General features: G+C 37.6%; 1 protein-coding gene across 2 annotated transcripts in view; it reads right to left on the bottom strand.

Moving 5' to 3' along the window:
• LOC114252761 (uncharacterized) overlaps nt 1–17,323 on the bottom strand; it is a 102,123-nt gene extending 84,800 nt beyond the window's left edge. Inside the window, exons 1-2 of one of the 2 annotated variants that reach the window (XR_016324342.1) lie at nt 17,188–17,323; nt 7,327–7,579 (exon numbers count right to left, since the gene is read on the bottom strand). The gene's annotated coding sequence lies outside the window, so the exon portion shown is untranslated. The remainder of the gene's footprint in view (nt 1–7,326; nt 7,580–17,187) is intronic. The other variant, XR_016324343.1, reaches the window with a different exon arrangement.
• Nucleotides 17,324–17,410: the final 87 nt, after the last annotated feature.

Below are 17,410 nucleotides of genomic sequence, written 5' to 3' on the forward strand. Positions count from 1 at the left end.
TGAAGTTGTGTGATTTGTTTTATTTTATTTATTTAGTGTTTCTTCAGGTTTAAATGTGTAATAAAGGTGGTTTATTAACTGTTTAATATCTCTGAAAGTGCAAAAATGTAGGAAAATGAAACAAAGCCGATGGATGTAACTTGTCGGGATCCTCCAAAAAGTCCACTAATAAAATCTCAGTAAATGAAGACCATTTTACTGAAATTATATTTCATCTTTCATTTAATTTCATCCCAGTTAATTAATGTCTCAAATTAATGATCTTCATTTCATTTCATTTCATTTCACTCCATTATCATTATTTCATTTTGTCGTCGTCGTGGCCTAAAGGATAAGACGTCCGGTGCATTCGTGTTGAAGCGATGCACCGGTGTTCGAATCCCGCAGGCGGGTACCAATTTTTCTAATGAAATATGTACTCAACAAATGTTCACGATTGATTTCCACGGTGAAGGAATAACATCGTGTAATAAAAATCAAACCCGCAAAATTATAATTTGCGTAATTACTGGTGGTAGGACCTCTTGTGAGTCCGCGCGGATAGGTACCACCGCCCTGCTTATTTCTGCCGTGAAGCAGTAATGCGTTTCGGTTTGAAGGGTGGGGTAGCCGTTGTAACTATACTGAGATTTTAGAACTTGTATCTCAAGGTGGGTGGCGCGTCTACGTTGTAGATGTCTATGGGCTCCAGTAACCACTTAACATCAGGTGGGCTGTGAGCTCGTCCACCCATCTACGCAATAAAAAAAAAAAATAAAAAAAATTATCATTTTTCATAAAAATAAGAATATAAATTAAAATAAGACATGATGGTCTTAGTTACCAGGTCATAAAAATCATTAAAAAAAATTTTTTTTGGCGGGAACGCGAGAAGCGGAGATTGTTTATGTAAGCTTTGTTAAATAAAAGTAAAATGTTGTTAATTTAGTCTTTCGTTGGGTGTAAATGTTTTTTTTTTATTGCCCTTGTAGGCAGACGAGCATACGGCCGACCTGATAGTGAGTGGTTACCGTCGCCCAATGTCAGGGGCAGAGCTAAGCTGCTGCCTACCGCTTAATACTCTCCACAAGCCTCGTTTGAAGAAGGACATGTCATAGCGCTCGGGAAACACCGTGGAGGGGAGCTCATTCTAAAGCCGGATGGTACGTGGCAAAAAAGACCTCTGGAACGCATTGTGGATGACCGCAGTGGCTCCAGGTAGTATGTATAATAAATGTAAATGTATAATAACGGTGGCTTATTAACTGTTTAGCATAAAGCGCACAAATCTGGGAAAATGAAACAAAGCCGCTGGAGGTAGCAAGTGTCTCAAAATAGTCCACTGAAAAAAACTTAGTAAATAACCACCAATTTATTTGAGACTTTATGTCATTCCATCTCATCTCGTTTCATTTATTTTCATCCCAATTGATCCAAGTCTCTATGTAATCAGCTTCATCTTATTTCGCTTCATATCATTTTTCATATAAAAGAACATGAGAAGAAATAAGACTTGGCTTTAAGGACTCGTTACCAGGTCATAAAATCTTCAGAAAAAAACCCAGTAATCATTTAAAAAAAAAATGTTTTATCGGTAATGTATATGTACCTATGTACGTAAGAAACATCGACTCATTTCTTTTGTAAACACGGTTGTTTGTCCGATTAAAAGATTTATTGCACTGTTTCCTACAGTTTCTTAATTACGTTTTGGGATAACGTATTAATATCGGTCTAGTTTTGGAGGACAAAATAGCGATACACGTAAATCGATTTAGACTTTTTTTAGTGTCAGCAGTAGTTGTCCCTTTCACACTTTGAATAGGATAGGAGACAGGGATAGAATTCCCACGACGACCGTCTAAATTAGCGTCAGCCCACTGAGTTTCTCGCCGGATCTTCTCAGTAGGTCGCGTTTCCGATCCGGTGGTAGATTCTGCGAAGCACAGCTCTTGCTAGGGTTCGTGTTAGCAACATCGTCCGGTTTGAGCCCCGTGAGCTCACCTACTAGCCCGGTGACGCTGATATGGTATCTCTAAGTCTAGACTATCAGCATAGGTAGGGAAAAAAAATAGCTACCATCCCCGCCACTCTTTCCAAGTTCTATCTCAGTATAGAGGCCGAATGGTCTGTTGGAAAAACGCCGTAGGGTATTTACTGTCCAACTCAAGCATACCTCATCTTAGCTCCAACTTGCAGGATAATGAAATGGTTAAAACGCCCCTACAAACAAAAGGCAACTGCAAAAATTAAATTCACATAACGAACTGAACTTCAATGACCCATCGATGGACCGCAAGACAGACAGTTTTTTTTTTTAATGCTTAGTTGGATGGACGAGCTCACAGCCCACCTGGTGTTAAGTGGTTACTGGAGCCCATAGACATCTACAACGTAAATGCGCCACCTACCTCGAGATACAAGTTCTAACGTCTCAGTATAGTTACAACGGCTACCCCACCCCTCGAACCGAAGCGCATTGCTGCTTCACGGCGGAAATAGGGGGGGGTGGTGGTACCTACCCGTGCGGACTCCCAAGAAGTCCTACCACCAGTGATTACGCAAATCATAATTTTGCGGGTTTGATTTTTATTACACGATGTTATTCCTTCACCGTGGAAGTCAATCGTGAACATTTGTTGAGTACGTATTTCATTAGAAAAATTGGTACCCGCCTGCGGGATTCGAACACCGGTGCATCGCTACATACAAATGCACCGGACGTCTTATCCTTTAGGCCACGACGACTTCAAAACAAACATTCAAGACAGACGCATAGATCTTGCAGTTATGTTGTTACGAAAGCCGGTGCAGAATTACAATGCGGTGAGGCAATCGCGACGACCCACGCGGAGCCACGGCACCTGCGAAAGGCCGCTCGATATATAATACCAACTTAATATTGTTCGTCGAATTTTCAGTTGTACTAACGATGAATAGAATTGAGGCCGTCAGCGCAAAAGTGGCTTACCCACAATTTTTTATATTCAAGCTTTTATGTATGTATATTGGAATTTATTTAAAACTAGGGACCCGCCCTCACTTCGCTTAGGAAACATCAAATTTTATTATTGATAGGCGAGGCCCGCCATGCTGCGCGCGGTACGACAATAACTGCGGGTGACGCCGCGGGGCGAAGCTAGTCTAAAAAAAGTAGCCTAAGTTACTCCTTATATCATCACCTACCTATTAGTGAAAGTCTCATCAAAATTGGTCCAGCCATTCCAGAGATTAGCCGGAACAAACAGACAGACAGACAGAGACAAAAATTGTAAAAAATGTTATTTTGGTGTATGTACCGTATATATATTCATATGCATGTAGTAAAAAGCGGTTATTTCAATATTACAAACAGACACTCTAATTTTATTTATATGTATAGATATTATAATAAATTTTGATGCAAAACCGGCCTATCCATAGTTTCACCCATAGATAACAGATAGCTTTGTAACATTATTATTGCGCGTATCGTTTTTTTGCCTACTCAAATTCAAATTCATGAAAATTCAAACCTAATTGCCTCCATACTAACTATAGGCCACTTTTGCGCTGACGGCCTCAATTAAGCTTTGATTATTTGTTTTCAGAATTATATATTAGGAAAATGAGTAATGAAAATATGCAAACTACGAATTCCTGTACTGTAAGAACCAGACTCTGTTATGCATGATACATTTTTTTCCCTTTTTTTCGCCTACTACCTGTTCGCTGGTAGCCTAAGAGCCTATTCCAGCTTCCCCCGAACGGGTAGGAGAAGGAGAGCTCACAGGCTCAACCTGAAAGAATTTGCTAACACTAGTCTCAGCAAGAGCAGTGCTCAGACTCTGTTATGCATGATACATTTTTTTCCCTTTTTTTCGCCTACTAGGCTACCACCTAAGAGGCTATTCCAGTTACGCCCGAACGGGTAGGAGAGCTGACGGGCTCAACTTGAGAGAATTTGCTAACACTAGTCCCAGCAAGAGCAGTGCTTAGCAGAATCTACCGCCGGACCGGAATCGCGACCCACTGAGAAGATCCGGCGAGAAGCTCAGTGGGCTGTGTCATGGGTTAGTTAGCTCGTCGAACTCTTTGTCATAATCGACGAGTTCACAACGCGACGGCGCCTACCCATACGTTATAAACGACAGATCAGCCTATAATCCTATGATATATGAATGATCCTTTTTTTTTATTGCTTAGATGAGTGGACGAGCTCACAGCCCACCTGGTGTTAAGTGGTTACTAGAGCCCATGGACGTCCACAACGTAAATGCGCCACCCACCTTGAGATATAAGTACTAAGGTTTCAAGTTTAGTTACAACGGCTGCCCCACCCTTTAAACCGAAACGCATTACTGCTTCACGACAGAAATAGACAGACCCACCCGCGCGGACTCACAAGAGGTCCTACCACCAGTAATTATGCAAATTATAATTTTGCGGCTTTGATTTTTATTAAACGATGTTATTCCTTCGCCGTGAAAGTCAATCGGGAACATTTATTAAGTACGTATTTCATCAGAAAAATTAGTACCAGCGGGATCGGAACACCGGGGCATCGCTCAACATTGACTTATCCCTTAAGCCACGACGACTTCTAAAACTTGTATCTTACTTGTTTCATTGACACTAATATTATAGTTTAAAGTATTGGAAAAGTCGGAAATACTACAATGAAAAAAAAAAGAAAGAATAAAACCGAGATTCAATTGTAGAAGTAATATTGATTAGGTATGTCTACGTGAAGCAGTAATGCGTTTCGGTTTAAATGGTGGGGCAGCCGTTGTAACTATACTGAGACCTTAGAACTCATAACTCAAGGTGGGTGGCGGAATTTACGTTGTAGATGTCTATGGGCTCCGGTAATCACTTAACACACGGTGAGCTGTGAGCTCGTCGGTGTTCAACGGTGAGTGTTCGAAGTTAGTTCGGACCTAGTAAGTTAATCGCGGTTACGATTTGAGGAATAGCTTTTTTAATTAATTTTGGAAATTGTTCTAAATTTATAAAAAACTGAACCCTATTTTGTTTCTTTCCAATGAATAAATGACTCAATCGAAACATTCTCTAACGGACTGAGTCGTGACATTCTATCAATTATCGCAAAACCATTTTGAGGAGGCGTGAAAGAAAAAAAACGCACATTAACTCGGTCAATGTCAACAAATTCACAGGTTGTAACCAATCTTGCCATGCTAAATAGTACTTTATTGCTACAGCATAAACATTTGTATTCCTCTGTATTATCATAATCTGGTTTATCAAAGGAAATTGTAATTAATCATGATAGTATTATAATATTGTTAATGCGATCTATATCGCGTGGGAAGCTGCTAGACGCTGTTAAGAACCGGGCTGCTAGCATTAAGCAACTGAGGTTTATAAATTTAATGTCGTGTGACGTCATTTGAGGCTAAAATAAACGAGCCAGCCATACCACATACTGATAGGAAGGCAAAGGAATTTTTTTTTCTGGATTTCGCCAATTCTATGATAGATAGCTAGGTACCATTTAAAGTCAATAATATAATGCCGCTTATCGCCATACGAATAAAAAGGTTTTGATTTTTGTTTGGCGTAACGCGAACAACTGTTTCAAATATTCGAATTCAATTATTAATGGAAGATTATAGATCATTAATATTTGTCAAAACTAGCTTTGAATATTAATTTTATTTGATTTTAAAATCACGGCTCAATCAAATTTGGCTCTAAGGCCTTTGTCATTGATTTTGCCAATGTCACAATATGGACAAAAATTACAGATGCTTAGAGAGAAAAAGAAAATCACTAAATACAAATAAATTTTGATCAGTTTTTCCATACGCGAATATGTGATTTTAAGAACAGCACAAACAAATATACCTATTTTAGACTAAGTACTTTAAAGATAAATATTATTAGCAGATAAAAATTTACATAGAATATTTACATGTTTAGAATAGGCTAAAGTTAATAGAGAATTAATATTAATAGGCTGGGGGATGTCTTTTAGAAGGATATCATAAAGAGGGGATACGATATTGAGGCAGTCGAAGAAAATGTGCTCCCGGGTGCCCTTATCTAATCCACACTCACAAAGAGAGAATTATAATTTAAAATATCATTGCAGTGAATATTTCGAGAAGAATTCGCGTCGGCTTAACGGTCGACTAATCGATTGTACGTGGGCGCAATTCTAAGTCCTTACTTCCAATACAATCAAAGGGTCATTAATCTAAAGGAATTTAACCGCATTTTATTTTACGTGAGTAAATATCGGACCTAGAAACATGAACAAAAACAATGGGCGAGAGGTATCCGTGTTTTGGCCCAGTGGATTCGTTCAACTCCTTCAACTAATCCACATTGTGTTCCACATTATGGATCTCTATCATTATGAGCTTCATTAGGCACTTAACATCAAGTGGGCTGTCAGATCTACTGACCATCTAAGGCAACAAAAATGATAAATTAACAGGATTTTTTTTCAATCGGCGAAAACAAAACCCCAACAGACGAATTCGGATATCCGGAATGTAGTAAAATTTAATTCCAGCATAAAAAATACATTTTACTTTTAACTCTGCGTTAGAAGACAAGTGACTACTGGTAGGCAGCGGCTTGGCTCTGCCCCTGGCATGGTAGGCAGCGGCTTGGCTCTGCCCCTGGCATTGCTGAGGCCCATGGGCGACGGTAACCACTCACCATCAGGTGGGCCGTATGCTCGTCTGCCTACAAGGGCAATAAAAAAAATCTAAATCATAACGAGGTAAAAGGCTATTTGATTAAAGTGATATTTCGCTTAATAAGCGTAATTTATCTTTGTAATTAAAGGTGCGTTTTATTTGGTATTAACATCAACGGTTCGATGTTTTTACTTAAACTTCAATCAAGTTTTTTGTTATGATATTATTTCCAAATTTTAAACTTCAAATGGCCATCCTGTTGCAAAAATGTTGGTGCTTTTAGGTACCACAAGCACCGGTCACCGTCCACGTCGAACGACGAGTGAAATAAGTCATAGACATAGCCCACTGAGTTTCTCGCCGGATCTTCTCAGTGGTTGAGTTTCCGATCCAGTGGTAGATTCTACAAAGCACTGCTCTTGCTAGGGCCAGTGTTAGCAACACTTCCGGCTTGAGCCCCGTGAGCTCACTTACACGTCAAGGAGAAACTGAAATAGCCTCTTAAAGCTATCAGCATAGGTAGGAAAAAAAGGAAACATGTTGCTTAAACCAAGTAAGCTTTCATCCCTCGATAATATTTCTTCTGATGTAAGATTCTTTCTGCGTGTTTCCTAATACTCAAGAAAAACAATTAATTACATACTAAGTACACTTTTGCTGTCGATAAATGCAACTAAACAAAAGTTAAACTTACTCATTTTATATTTTCTTCGGTTCCCCTGTCCAAAAATAATATTTCTAAGGCTTCTTGCAGTTCGCTTATTTAATATCACAGCTTGTCTTTGGATTATTCACATTCACAACACTATTTTATGACGTTTCTTTCAAGATCAATAGTTCTAAACACAGTATGAGAGTAAATAGATAGAAAAATATTTCTTATATACCTATCATTGTCAATTCGTCATAATGAATTTGCAATAACGCTGCACACAGACTACATTAATCTAAATCAATTAGAAAAGTTTTTTTTTAATACTCTTTTTTCACTTAAGTTAACAAAGGAACACTCCTATCAACCCAACATTTCACTTCGAACGACATTTTCATTATAAATAACTGGATATCTGATTATTAGATCGCGATATAGCTTGTATCTTTTAAACGACTATAAAATACAAATTAAAGAATCCTAAAACGAAGAAGGTCAGAATTTTCGTGTTAATTTTCCCCACCTCCTCCGTGCGTCGTATTCCTCAGTGCTGAGGGTCGTGACCTTTACGGAGCACTTTTGTTAGGACTATGTTCTTCCATTCACTCCTGTTCCCCACAAATAACTGTATTAACTGATCGCCGTTTAACCGACATTCATAAACTAACTAGCCGCGAAACTATGCTCAGGTAAGCAATCGTCGTTTTATTACTACTGTGACCACGATTTAAATATATTTTCTATAAAATATATTTCAACTAACTTTTTTGAAGTCGTCGTGGCCTAAAGGATAAATCGTCCGGTGCATTCGTATCTAGCGATGCGCCGGTGTTCAAATCCCGCAGGCGGGTATCAATTTTTTTAATGAAATACGTACTTGACAAATGTTCACGACTGACTTCCACAATGAAGGAATAACATCGTGTCAAACCCGCAAAATTATAATTTACGTAATTACTGGTGGTAGGACGTCTTGTGAGTCCACACGGGTAGGTACCACAATCCGTCTATTTCTGCCGCGAAGCAGTAATGCGTTTCGGTTTGAAGAGTGGGGCAGCCATTGTACTGTTGACCTTAGAACGCTTGGTTGGTGGAAGGTGAGGTGGTGGCATTTACGTTTCAGTTGTCTATGGGCTTCGGAAACTACTGGACAGCAGGTGGGCCGTAAGCTCGTCCACCTATATAAGCAATAAAAATAAAATAAACTTTTTTTGGCCTGCCTATCTGCCGGTACCTCCGAGTGGCTATTCGGACTTCACCGTGACCGGTAAGGAACTCCAGACCCAGGAGCAACTTGCTAACACTATACCTAACAAGAGCAGTGCTTCGCTGAATCTACTACCGGATCGGAATCGCGACCCGCTGAGAAGATCCGGCGAGTAACAGCGGCTTGTGTCTATGGGCTAGGTTGCACGTCGAACTCTTCATCATATGCAATCCGTTTTCGCCCTACTTTTTCAGACGAGAAGCACCACTGCGTTCCGGTTCATCAACTAAATAATATAAGTAAAAATAATTAACTGACTACTACTAAATATAAATGTGTCACTCTAATTTCATTTTAGTCTCGTCCAACTTGTTCATTATAGTTAATATTGCAAATAAATATTTTTCACTTATTTGTACGTGTGTATAATATTTTTGTGTAAATATATGAATTTATTTCATGCTTGTATTGCCTTTGTTGGTATGTGTTTGTGCGTTAAAGTTACGTATCCTACCGTTTTTCCTTTGCATCACCTTTTGTGGATTGATAGAGAATGCCTTAAGCATTAAAACCGCTAATGTATTTGCTACGCCGGTAAGAGCAACGTCATCTATCGCTGAACGGCAGAAACAAATATTAAAGGAACTAGTAACATCGAGAACGCTCGAGAAGTACAGCGCCGTCTATTGTCAGCTAGCGGAAACACATATCGAAGCTACTCGACCTGCCCAGAATGTTCTCGATAAATCTAGGGTTGTCGCATGTCGTATCGACTATAAAAGTTAGTAGGCGATTCTACTCGAAGCGAAACAACGAACGAATCACTAGAAGCAAAGCGGAAGAATTGAATTGAGAATTTTAAAGTGATCGTTAAGTATTTTAAGTTTTTAAAGTTAAATAGAGTTTTAATTTGTACTTCGGACGAATTTTTATTTATCCCGAACCCCAGCGCGTAACATACTTAAACAAATAAAGTGTAATAAGAAAAACCTGCATGTGTCCTGCATACGATCAAATCCAAACAACAGTTTGGTCACCAATGAGCTTATTATTAATAAAATTATTCACTACCCGTCTAATCTGAATTAGATTTATTGGTTAGCTACTTCGTGTTATTAAATCATGGTGTCAACACACAACAAAACAAGCGTCGCCGCAAGAAATCGAGCACTCGCCTCGAGACAAAAACCCAAAACTTTCGCGAGATAACTGCGAATTGTTTTGGTTTAAACAACAAAACTAATTGCCCGTCAAGCCATGCTCTGATAACGGCGAGACGACAAGAACCGCAACCGGGAAACTTGTTTTAATTTTTATTTTATTGCTTAAATACGCAGACGAGTATGCTCGTTGACGAATGAGGCCCACCTGATGGTGAATGGTTAAAGTCGCCCATGGACTTCAGCAATGCCAATGAGGGAGCCAAGCCGCTGATTACCGTTCCTAATCTTCGTTTCTCTAAATTCCGTACCTAATCTCAAAATACAAAGCTTTCACACAAAAACCAACCTACTACTTACAACTAAACAAAATGAGAACTTAATCAATGCAATCGAAGGGAATTAAATATGGATTATTAAGGATACCTCAAAAATAACTTGTCGAAAATAGATTTTAAAAAAACGGAACCACATGAGAAGCACTGAGCTTTCATATAACAATAAAAAAAAACAAAATGTGTGCAATTCACACGTGGTAGAAGTGAAACCTTCCAAAATTAAAATACAATTATCCTAAACGTCTTAAGTATATGTAAAATTTTGTCATTAGTAAATAATTGTAAGGTAGCGCCCTCTGTGAATTGATATTTTAATTTCACGTATAATCCTAAATTCACTACAAGAGCTTTCATACACACGTTAGTATTAAAAAATCTCACAGATGGCGCTGTATTAAATAGTATGTATATTTCTGTCTCATTCTTTGCTGGCTTCATCCTACACATTTTTGTATTTGTGTCTCTTACCTGTCGTTTTTTCCGTTGCATCCGGTTTGAAATCACAACGATTCTAAAGAAGTTTTCACTTCAAAAAGTCCATTTCATTTTGTATTAGTATTAACAATTCGATGTTTTCAATTGAACTTCAATAAGTTTATCCCATTGAAATACCTGAGTTATTTAAAAAAAATTTTTTTTATATAGGTATTTGAAACTATTAATGGCTCTCCTGAAAAGTTACAAAAATGTCGCTTAAGCCAAAACCTTTTCACCCCTCGATACGCTTTTCTATGTCATACAATATCTTGTCTGTGTTATAAAATATTTATGGCATACAAAAAGCTGTGTGGGCTATCTAGTTCTCAACAGTACTGATGTTATATGGGCTGAGCGTGCCGGATATCTAACATTAATATATCCGTCACAGGAAAAAAAATCCAATGAAATATAACTAAATCTGAATCAATATCAAATATATATCAACTAAACAGACTTAAGTACATCGTATTTTACTTACGAGACTAGTTCATGTATCAAAAGCCATTATCTCCTAATAAATATTGATTTGACTATTGACCTATGAATAATTATAGAACTATGCAGTTCTGATTATTATTCGAATATTTATTTAGAATCAACAAGTTCATAATTATAATAATCAGTCGTTTATATTTGTGGAAGAACTAAAACAAAAGTGTTTTTCTTCAAACGAGTTTAACAGATACCTATAATGTTTTGGCCAAGCTAGGCTCTGTGCATCTTTGTTAGTCTGCTTTCGACAAAATATGATAGATAATAATTAGAATTATTTCACTGTTGAGACAATAGAACTGAATTGGGTATCGACTTAGTGGTGGTAGGACGTCTTGTGAGTACGCACGGGTAGGTACCACTACCCTGCCTATTTCAGCCGTGAAGCAGTAGTGCGTTTCGGTTTGAAGGGTGGGGCAGCCGTTGTAACTATACTGAGTGAGACCTTAGAACTTATACCTCAACGTGGGCGGCGGCATTTATGTTGTAGATGTCTATGGGCTTCTTAACACCAGGTGGGCTGTGAGCTCGTCCACCCATCTATGCAATAAATAAATAAATAAACTTTCAGATTTCGGCATGCACTTAACACTAGTTCCATGAGCTCGTTCACACGTAAGCAATGAGTAAAATTTAGTCCATACATAAGTAGAATGTATAGGTACTCAAAAGCTTTAATAATTAAATTGATTAATTCTTAATAAAATACTTATGCGTATAAACATTTCCTGTTCTTCTTCTTTTTTTTTTTTGGCTCCGGCACGGTTTCTGCTTTAGCCAGCGTCAAGTAATAAGATTTTTATAATTCGCCGTTTTAATTATTTACAGTTAACGAATAATAAAAACGAAGGAAACTAATCGCGACATAACATAAATGATTAAAAACGAATTACATTTACAAAATATAGTCTCAGTAAAATGGTGGTCATTTACTGAGACTTTTTCCAATGCTTTTTCGAGAAGTTACGTTCAGCAACTTTGTTTCATTTTCCCGCATTTGTGCACTTTCACAGATATTAAACAGTTAATAAACCACCTTTATTACACATTTAAACCTGAAGAAACGCTAAATAAACAAAATAAAACAAATCACACAACTTCACTCCTCGCGTACCCGCCAAAAAGTCATATTTTCTGTTAAACTTGTTCCTATAGTCGGTAGTTGCCTGAATCGGCTTCCTTTTCAAATGCACCATGCACAATTTTAGACACTGATTATAACCCGTATTCTAACATGCACTACGCGGATTTGTGTAAGGTTTCATCGCATCGGCCATGGAGCGTGAACAAAACTGCGTCAAAGGTATTGTATGCCATCGCACAATGGACGACTCCTTCCTATTCTAATAACCTCGAGGGATTATTCTAGATTCACCGAACTAGTAGGTGAGCTCGCGGGGCTCAAACCTGACTTTTTTTTCTTACCTAAGCTGAAAGCCTTGAGAGGCTATTTCAGCGTAACCTTAACTAGTAGGTGGGCTCGCGGGGCTCAAAACTGACGACGTTGCTAACACGAACCCTAGCAAGAGCCGTGCTTTGCGGAATCTACCACCGGATTGGAAACGCGACCCACTGAGAAGATCCGGCGAGAAACTCAGTAGACTGTGTCTGAGGGACCTGACGTTGTTGCTAACACGAACCCTAGCAAGAGCCATATTTCGCATAATCCGGATCAGAAACGCGACCCACTGAGAAGATCTGGCAAGAAACTCAGTGGGCTGTATCTGTAGGTTAATTTACTCGCCGAACCCTTCTTCACAAGCGACGGGTTCGACGAGAACGATGACCGGTACTTGGGGTATCTAAAAGCACCGTTAGTGATTCAGGAGGATCCGAAATGACGTGTTTTGGGCGACTTCGACTGTTTACTATTCGGTCCGCAGGATCGGGAATGTTCTGGTACCATTTAATGTCGTATAGGAAGATCCCATTGAGTCGCATAAATGGGCCAAGGTCGCATCGTCTTTCATATGAAAAGACGTAGGTACACAAGGTTCAGCAAGACGCAGGCATCGATCAAATATTGTGTTCGTGCTTGCTTCCGCTGAACTCATAAAATATATAAAGCTTAGGGATGCTTACGATTGAATATTTGACTTGAGGACGGTTTATGAAAAACAAAAGGCAATGGAGATTATGTTAATTTAAATTTTACTGGTAGTAGGACCTCTGTGAGTCCGCACGGGTAGGTACCAACCACCACCTTGCGTATTTTTGCCGTGAAGTAGTAATGCGGTTCGGTTTGAAGGGCGGAGCAGCCGTTGTAACTATACTGAGACCTTAGAACTTATATCTCAAGGTGGGTGGCGCGATTACGTTGTAGATGTCTATGGGTTCCAGTAACCACTTAACGCCAGGTGGGCTGTGAGCTCGTCCACCCATCTAAGCAAAAAATAATAATAGCGTAAGTAGTATAATTTCGATAGTTTCTTCGTAGTTTTAGTCATGCAGAGCAGTATAAAATAATAAAAAACAGGGGGTTGATGAATGAAGACGAAGAAATAAGAGTGAAGAGAAGAGAAGCGAAGACGGTGGGAAGATGAAATAGTTTGGAGACAGAAGATAGAGAACAGTAATCTTAGATGGCTCCGTGCTTCGCTTGAGACGCCCCAACAACCAAATCAGGTTATGCATGCCCAAAAATCTATCAACCAGCATAAGTAACGCTCCTCCGCTGCTAGGCTAGGAGTTCAAGCAACGACTCGAACGACAGTCATCCGTGACCACGACAACTGTAAAGCATTCGCAAATAAATGTAATGACAGTAAAAATCGCGAAATTAAACGGTAAAATTGTCCCAATTTGATCTTCGACTCGCGAAGACCGAAGCGAATGCGTTATTATTCCAACGAACCATAAAATACTCTACCCATATAATAGGCCTAGTTAATTTTATTAAAGAAAGATCTTTATGATTTTTCTTTATGATTATATTTTCATCTTTATGATTATATTATATAAACTTCGATCAACAATAGTAACTACTGTTGTTACTTATTTACTATTGTTGATCGAAGTATATAAAAATTAATTGCTGTTCGTTAGTCTCGCTAAACCTCGAGAACGGCTGGACCGATTTGGCTAATTTTAGTCTTGAATTATTTGTGAAAGTCCAGAGAAGGTTTAAAAGGTAGATAAATATGAAATTGCTCGGAATTAAATAAAAATAACAATTTTGTTTTTCCTGCGATGTGTCCCCCATCGGAAGGATTCCTTTTGTTTGTTTTAAGTTTATTTTATACAAAAGTTTAGGTCCTCTATTTCTCGATTGAGGCACTACGAAGTCTGCCAGGTCAGCTAGTGTATATATAAAGATAGATAGGTAATGCACAAACAAAGATTATAAACTAAAACACAACACGTAGGTACTAATTCGAAATACGCCAATTGATGAGCGCGCATTACATAAATAACGCAATAAAAATATCTACCAAGTCCTAAAAAAAAATTGCTCTTGCAGAACTATAAGTGCCTACATAATAATTAATATAATCAATTGTAAGAAACGTGATAAGAATTTTAACGAAGCCTTAATAATGTCCGCACGTGGTAGTTACAACATTCTAAAAAAACAATGTAATATGTAGTATCTTATTACGGCTCGATGACATGTGAACTAGGTTGAGCATGAAAATGTATACAACTTATGTTCAACGTAAATTGACCTAGCAAGGAGAATCAATCAGTGACCTTTGGACAACTAGATGACGCTGGAGAGCGGATTAAATGACGTTCCCAGTTTCACTTCGACTATATGTTTTTTTTATGTTTGTTACCTCATAACTTTTGACTGGCAATGGTTCCCGGGCGAAATTCTTTGTGATTGATTGAGTATTTTATAAATCTTTCCTACATAATAATACAATCGTTATCACTTTTGCTGACATCTTGAAAAGCTTGAGATCTCAACATTATTCGGTTAAATAAAATCAAATTTAATTCGAACACAAAAACATGAGAATATAGAAATCGATTTTCGCTGGATTGAATTTTATGTTTTTTTTTTCAAACGTACAAAACTGATACGTATTAGTCTACGCATAAAAACTTGCAAAAACCTAGTCGGGTCACATGAAGAATGCGAAATCGATACAGCCTTATAAATCCGGTTTAATTTTGTTTTGACAGTACACCTTCAACAATTTATAGTGATATATGCTCATAACAATCTAATATTGATGAAGTTAATGAACCCACATTACAATAGTTTGATTAGTTTAAATGGGGCTTTGGTCTAGAAACTAAAATGGTTTTCAAATCCTTTCAATGATCAGCAGAGTAATAGCCATTTTATTAGAATAGTTTGCTGTACAACAAAATAAATGCGAATACAAAATATTAAACACAAACGTACAATGGGTGGTTTTATTGCCTTGAGTCTCAAATATATTAAGTGTATAATCTATGGCCTTGAGCGATCTCTCCCTGAAAACCATCAGGTTGACAAAAATAATTTTAAGAAAGAAATTAACATAACAGCCATGTGTGTGCTTATCGATTGAAAATAGAATATATTGTACTTTCTTCGATTTTCGCGAGTAGCTGGTATGATTAAAACTAGTTTTAGGGTTAATTTCTTGTTTTTAACTGTCATTAAATTATTTTATTGGTCACGAATGACTGACGTCAAAAACTGTAAAATGTTCGAAACGTCCAAAAAATATTATGACTATACGAAAGTTTCAGCGCTACAAGTAGTTTAATAACGCATAAGTATATTATATTTCTTCCTTGTTGCATTATTTTTTCAATTTTTGAATTATTGCATAATCATTTTATTCGATAAAGAAAGTGGCTTCTTTGTGTGAAATTTCTTGTTAAGACGTATTCCGTGCTTACAGAGATGTGGTTCTGAGAACTTTCATCAACTCTGACCTTGCCTTCCGAAAGGAATTTCTAATTTAACAAAAATGCTTTTGACATTTTGACGCTAATCCAATGAAATTTCAAGCCGATTGTTATCCGCAGTTCATAGGCACAATAAATAATAAGTGTATTATCTATGGTTCAAACCCTAGATTGTCCTGCATATTGCAGATTAATAAAATTATCCTATATTTTAATGCATAGATTATTTTACATGCAACAAATACTATGGAGTTAACGCTATATGCTTTTACCATTAGAACACTCGAGCAGAGATTTTCCCTACCACCCAGAATTCTTTCATCGAAATTGCCCTTTATAATATTATTCTTGTCACGTACCAGTTGATCAGATGATGAATGAGAACGCTCACAGAGTTCCCAAAGCGATATGACATCTCCTTCTTAAAAAAATATTTCAAAGGAGTCACCAACCAAAAAAGTCAGCAGTCACGCGATCATAGCTTAATAGCGGTGAGGTCAGAAACTATTATCTCTGTCCTTTTTATTATCTTTTAATAGAAACCTAAAAAATATTCCTAATTTATGGAGCGTGTCTCCCGGGTAATAAGTCTAAAATACTTTTGTTCATCTATCTAGAATTTACTGCGAAGAACTCTAGGTTTTGTCGTTTAATAACCAAAAACACGTAGGTAAATATTTATTTCGATAAAATATTTTTTTACGAATAAATCATTTCGATTATTTATAGAATTGATCAATCGATAATACTAATAGCGTATTTACATAATATGGGTACATTTTGTAAGTATTTATTAAATAGAACAGAACTTAGAACCTTAGTCTATCCACAGAAAAAAACACTAATTATTAGTGTAATAATATTTAGTAGTTGATAGATCTGGTCTGTAGTTATAAATATGATTTTGATTAAATTCAATTTCAAACAATAGCCTAATAAATAAATATCAGACTATCCTTCAGAAGTGAAATTACGCGTTGGCCACAGCACGCAGCTGTTCCCTTTGTCCCCTTTATTTATCGTGAATCGATATAGTGCAGAGCGATATATTCTATTACTGTCTCGAAACTAGCGTTGTTTCCGTATAAAATAATGGCCAACAACTTGTGAGCCATTAACTTTCGTCTCGCGTCCAATCGATAACTTCGAAGTTCGAACCCCTTTCTAATAATAGCATCCGTCCGAAGTGAAACGCTGATATCAGAGTAGAATACTATGAATAAACGTAAACAACTGCATAAAGCTACATAGTGTAAATAAGTGCACGTTCACAACACGATCAATAATACAAAACACAGCACTGTCGCATGACAATTCCCGCGTTTTATTGTAAAATACGCCATATTTTTAATTAAAAAATGTATGCACAGATATTTACTTATTTGATTTGTTTGTTTAAATTCACTACTCAATTTTAACAATATTAAACAGTCACATAGTGAAAATAAAACACTGCGATGTGGCACAGTTCGTGCGTCGCTTACAACTGACTAGTCAGTTGGGTTGGGAGACCGGCAGGCAGGACGCTAGAGTGCTCGCCCAAACTATAACCTGACCGATTGAAATAGGAAAGCGAACAGGAGCAGCTGGCTACAAACAAA

Source organism: Bombyx mandarina, chromosome 16 (genome assembly GCF_030267445.1).
Source record: "Bombyx mandarina strain Sakado chromosome 16, ASM3026744v2".
In the NCBI taxonomy this organism is placed as follows: Eukaryota; Metazoa; Arthropoda; class Insecta; order Lepidoptera; family Bombycidae; genus Bombyx; species Bombyx mandarina.